The following is a 6,000-nucleotide window of genomic DNA, read 5'->3' on the forward strand; positions in this document are numbered from 1 at the left end:
ACAGTAACAGCTGATCTGTTTGGTGCAGACAGACATGAAACAGGAAGAATGTCACACTAAGAGTGAAACACGGTAACTAAAGATCTGCAGCAGTGTCAAAGCTGAATTATCATCAAATATTATCTTGTGGATGAAGCGCTTTTTGAAAAGTGGTGTGAAGCTCTCGACAGGCCAATGAGGTGCAGCGCATGAATCTGCATGGGAATTGTTCACAGGGAACTTATAAGATGACCTAGATCTGAATCCCATTGAAAGTTTGTTAGGGACATTTGAAACGGGGAAGAAACACATGCAGGCAACTTGAAGCTGAAGGAATTTTACATGCAAGAGTGATCAAATATATCAGAGCTAATGGCAGCGACTGTTGGACAATCATGCATATATTCTACAATAAGTAGCCAAGTCCTTCTGTGAGCTGGTCGGGGGTTGATGCTAGCTTCGAGGGACAGGGTTGCGCTTCCTCTTTCTACAGAAGAATATAGAATCCATTGATATTTTTGGTTGAATAAATGATTGAAATTGTGTTCAAAGATGCCGTATTCATTAATCAGCTGTGTTTCAATTAAACATCAAATGTTTGGAGGCTAAAATATGGAAACAAAACAAAAAAAAAATAACCATTTCCGAGAAGCATGCATCTTTAGTGTCTGATAAGGAAACAAATGAAAAGATCTGTATTAATGGACGAGTCTTCATTTAGGAGTCCGGTTGCATGTAGTCATAGCTGACTGCTTTGAATAATGTATCTAAAAGCTGAAGCTCGCAGCGTATAACCCACCATATTGCATTTAAAAAGCTTCAAGAAGGGGAGCGTCATGTGTGACATAATTAAATTCCACCCGAGTTAATACAAACTGTTTAATGATGCAGGGAGAACAATTTATTTCGCTGTGCTAGCAGTGGGGTGGTCCACAGGGGCAAAGAGTGAGGGGAAGTTCAGAAAGAAATGGAGGGGAGGATGTCGGGATTGAGAGGGAGAGAGACAGAGAGGCGTGTGTGGGTTGTAGCAGTGTCAGAAACACATTCTTAATGGTGAAGCTGTTTGTTTAATGATGCCAAATCTGTGGGTATCTTCTTTCTTCTCTCCACAGTATTTTCTTTTTTCATATTTATTTATCTCTGGTTGCTTTTTCTGTTGCCGTAACTACTAATAATGATGAAATTGTAAAAAAGTTGTGAGCCTTGACAACACATGTGTTGTGATAGAGGTGTCAAACATGCGGCCCCCGGAACAATAAGCAGAACACAACTGGGTCCGATACGGAACGGAGGATTGTCTTGCAAGTGTAAAAACTACAAAGGAGACATTTCTTCTAATTTGTCTGTCAAGCAATTTCTTTTCCTTTTCAATCCACATGGAGTCAACACTGCCACCCAAAACCATCAAAGCGCCATGCAAATTGTACATTATTAACCCCCCCCCCCCCCCCCCAAAAAAAAAAAAAAAGACTTTTGACTTGGCCTCAAGATATTTAAAATGATACTCAAACTTCCCTCAAAAATGTCATATTTTAATATATTCCAAGTATACCTCCTTTTGAAATGTAGAACAAAATGATAACTCGCTGTAAACAAAGGCACAAATTCAAAAATCTTCTCAGAGGTTACTCAAAATGCTTTATTGTGCCTGAAAAAAATAAATCTCTATTCAAATAACAGCGGTACAGAAATCACATAAAAATCTCTGGAATAACAATGATATAAATGCCTCGAGTGTATCAAATCAAAACACAACAACACAATCTTTTTTCTTCAAGTCTTACTGGACAGATAAACATTTCACAAGATAACTCTCACGATTTTTTTTTTCTTCAAACGGACAGTATTTCTACAGAGATACTAATCTGCCAAACATTTTCTAAACAGATTAGAGGCTGTGCTGCTCCAATGTCTGCTCTGCCGACGAGGCGGCCTCTTGCATTGAAGTACCGTACTTCTCCGTGCACAGTGCCAGTCAATTCAAACACATGCTTGAAAACAGTGGATAATCAGACTAATAATAATAATAACAATCTGACAAATTCCCATGAATTTGAACAAGACATTAAACAGTGACTTTTGTCACGCTAAACTAACTAACGTATTGCTTGTATAAAATTGGCATTAACGCTTGATGCATGATTGAGTTTGTTACAATCTGGCTTTGGACTGCAGAATTTCTTCTGCTATGGAATGTGATCATTTTAAAGACGTACAAGAATCTTTCTGCTATAAAGCCAGAAGAAAATATTGAAATTGTCATTATTTTGAGTTTACAGTGCTGTCGTTTTTTCTGGTCTGGTCAATTGAAGTCAGGTTGTGATGCATGTGGATCTGAACTGAGAGAAATGTGATTATTTTTTTTTTTTTTTGGGGGGGGGGGGGGTCATTATTTGGGTATTGTTATCACCTCATGGTTATTCATGATTGTTCCAAGATAATCATCACCGAGGAGGCGAGCAGCATGATTTATCTGACTGTGTGTTTTCACAGGAGTCGGGGCCAGATGAGGGAGCCGGCGGTGGAGGTGGAGGTGGAGGGAGGCGGAGGAGATGAGTCTGGTGGGTAATCCCACTCCACCTATCCATCAACATGGAGACTATTTCCAGCGTCCCCTACAGAATGTCAAAGCCTCGCTGAGCAGAAGATGAGTCCATCATCCTCTTTCCAAGACTTTCCCTCGAGTTTCCATCAAAACACATAAACACATCATGTGCCATTATTTCCTTTTCGCCCTACCTTCCCTTCTATTTTTTTTTTTTTTTTTTTTCCGTCCACTGCGGGATGAAGAAAAGCAGCGGCGAGCGCGGTTGAGTGGGTTGCGTTGCGCGAGGTTATGTAGAGGAGACGCCGTGTTTGGAAAGTGACAGGACGTGACAGGATCTCCTCTCCGTCGCCGACGTCGCTCCGTGCGGGCCGTGACGGGGCATGTGCCAGAGATCTGTCTAATAGGAAGCGAGACACTTAAAGAGATGACCCCGCCTCGGCTCCCATCACCGTCTCTCTGCCAGGGAGCAAGCTTGGCTCTTCCCATTACTCCTGCGCTTGCTAATTAGCGTCTGTCGCTGGAGTAACTTGTACCTGTCAGTGTGCGCCGCTCTCCTATATCCAGTAAGTTGAGGGAATTGAAATTGAATGCCAGCTAAGCTCCAACAAACTGCAAATGGTGCATGGGATACACCCCCGATTTTCCCACTGACCCGACAGCCTTATGAGTTAGAAATTGTTTTTAATGAACACAGACGATCTCAGCTGGTTTCCTGCGGCTGGTGTGGAATGTTTCATCTCTTCCAGGAGGGGTGACGGGGATGGGGGGGGGGGGGGGGGTCTTCATGTGTTTTATTGCCTCCGCCCCATTTTTTTTTATTACATACTCAAGCAACTACCGTACCTGTGTCTTATGTCTACGTATGATTGCCAAAGCCAGATTTGTGAGAAAACCCTATGCCTATTTACATTAAAGAGACATGGTGAAACTGTCTGGTCATTGGTAATTATTGGTCCTTTTCCCAGGGCCACTTTGTGTTCACTCAGGCAGAACAAGGTCGAGTTTATTACCCACATTTCTTCTCTTCACCCAAGGGATTAGCCATGCTGCTTGAATTCCTCCTTCCACTTTTCCATTAGTTGATTTATCTCCTGACTGGACTGTTCTACATAATGAGCAAAACATGAATTATGGTCAAAGTAACACAAATATTTCATTTGCATGCAGATCAACAGTGACACGTTGAATTGCGTTCCTGTTTTAGGGCTAATCCCTCTCCTTTTGCAGATGCTCACTCATCCCAAACATTTGACTCGTTGTGAATAATATATTTCCTCTCTGATTGTTTGCTGTTGTCACATGTGAAATAGCTGCCTTGCATCAAGTCTGACATATGTTAGTAGTGCGGAAACATTTCATGCATGGAAACAGGCAGACACACACACACACACACACACACACACACGCTCTGTCCTCTGAATACGCTGGCTGAGACTGTTGATCAAACCTCAGGTTGTGCCCAAATGCACAGATCTATCTGTACAGTAGCCCTTGACCTTGCTGTGTGTCCTCCTCGCCCAGACACCCGCCTGAAATTAAATTACAGATTAGTGGCTCCAGGCCCAAAGAAGGGGTTTATTTGGTTGGCCCCCTCTCTGACCAGCGCTCATTTTCTCATTCAGGAACTGGAAAAAAATGTTGTGGGATTTAAGGGAGAAAATGGCAGTCTTGGAGATATTTCTTTTTCTTGTTGCAGTGAGTCTTGGAACCAGCGGTCCCCTACAACTGCAAAGTCTGCAAAGACTTTTTAAATCTCACATTGTAGGGGGGGAGGGGGCAGAGGCCCAGAGGAAGTAGTTTTGTGAGGAAAGAAAAATGGGTGCTTGGAAGCAAAAGAAAATGATGCAGCAGCTCACGGTTTCTCTTCCCCCACTTCGAATGTAAACTCTGGAAATTAAAAAGTCATTCTTGTGAGACACAATGAGCAAAAGCCAGGCCCTCATTAATTTGGAAGTCTGTCAAGCCTTTCGCAATCCTTAATTCTAAATTACATTCACTTCAAACAGCATTCAAACACGAGTGACCATCAGCGGGCAGTCGAGAAGGAAAGACTTCAAGATGTTCCTGCAGCCACTTCACTGATGATTTGCTTTGGGCAAAACATAGAAACTGCGCCATAAAATATACTGGAGCCAATTGCAGCTGATAACAGGTCACATACGTGTTTTCTGTCTCTGTGTCAATGGAGGAAAGCACAACTTTAATTTCACATGCACGGTTTTCAGAGCGGCACGCCTTATCCTGGGACTTGGTAGTTTTATGCTCAAGTTACCTGTAACAGCAATCTAACTTCCTCATCTCTCCATAACTTTTGGTCTGTAATGTGGTCTGTACACACGAGTGTGTGACTTTGTTACAGAAACTACATGCTAGCTACATTGTTTACAGCGTTTCTTACTCCATGCCCACTTACATTTCCATGTACGCGGACATGGTTTTCTAAACTGTTCTGCGTAAACACAAAACTTTCTGACCTGAAAATGCGAAAATGATGGAAGAAAATAGTTGAAATGTCGTCCCACTGCGACCGCTCTGTGATGCAAAAGTGTTTTGTGGACCTGAAAAATGTATCTTTAACCCTAAATATGCCACAGGTGAGAGTTACAGATCCAGCCAGTGAACAACAGATCGGGGAAAAAAAGCATTTTCAAGAAATTTTTTGAGTTTCATTAGTTTATTTATTCCAAATTTAGCTCTACTAAGTCTGAGTTCACACAAGAAACCCAGTTCACCATGAGCAAGTGCTGCTGCCTCTCACTACTTACTGTACTGAATAATGTCAAATGGAATGAAAAAATAAATTACCTGTTGATTGTAAAAGTGAAAATGACCACAAACTTTATTACTAAACATACCTTACATCATTATTATTTCTTTAAACATTTTAAATACGTACCCAAACTATGATAATGATCATGATCCACGATGGTGGAGCATTTGTTTAAAATCCCCTCATAATGCTGATGGGAAGTTACTTTTTTCTTTATGTTTGTTTCTGGGGCGCAAAGGCTTGTGAGTTTATATTTGCATATGGAGCAGATCCTTCTCCAGAGTCCTTCATGTGGTCCTGACCATATTTGTACAGAACATGAACAAACATTAAACCGGTCTTTTCATATTTCTGTGAGTTTCACGGCCACAGTTTCTTCTCTGACACCCTTGGATAGAGTCGGGTTGGGGGAGGGGGAGGGGTGGGGGGGTCGTATTTATGTGGTTGCAATCAGCACTGAATCCGCCACAGTGTCTCTTCAAAGGGAAAGTTTGTGACTCCTCACTAGAAAAGCTGGTGACTTCGGAGGACACCAGACTGATGTGGCTAAATCAGATTAGTGAGGCTTACGCTCGCAGCACTTGAACTCTGAGCTGTATTTTGTCTCCGGTCTTTTAGAATGAAGTCTGTAACATACTTGATCACTCAGTCAGCTGGAGAGAGAGGACAAAAGATGCTACAAGAATGTAGTAGTATGCAAAAA

General features: G+C 42.0%; 1 protein-coding gene across 2 annotated transcripts in view; it reads left to right on the forward strand.

The window, feature by feature from the left end:
* cd276 (CD276 molecule) overlaps positions 1 to 3,440 on the forward strand; it is a 79,583-nt gene extending 76,143 nt beyond the window's left edge. For both annotated transcript variants that reach the window (XM_030098973.1, XM_030098986.1), the window contains exon 8: positions 2,473 to 3,440. The gene's annotated coding sequence lies outside the window, so the exon portion shown is untranslated. The remainder of the gene's footprint in view (positions 1 to 2,472) is intronic.
* Positions 3,441 to 6,000: the final 2,560 nt, after the last annotated feature.

This window comes from Salarias fasciatus, chromosome 1, assembly GCF_902148845.1.
Source record: "Salarias fasciatus chromosome 1, fSalaFa1.1, whole genome shotgun sequence".
Taxonomy (NCBI): domain Eukaryota; kingdom Metazoa; phylum Chordata; class Actinopteri; order Blenniiformes; family Blenniidae; genus Salarias; species Salarias fasciatus.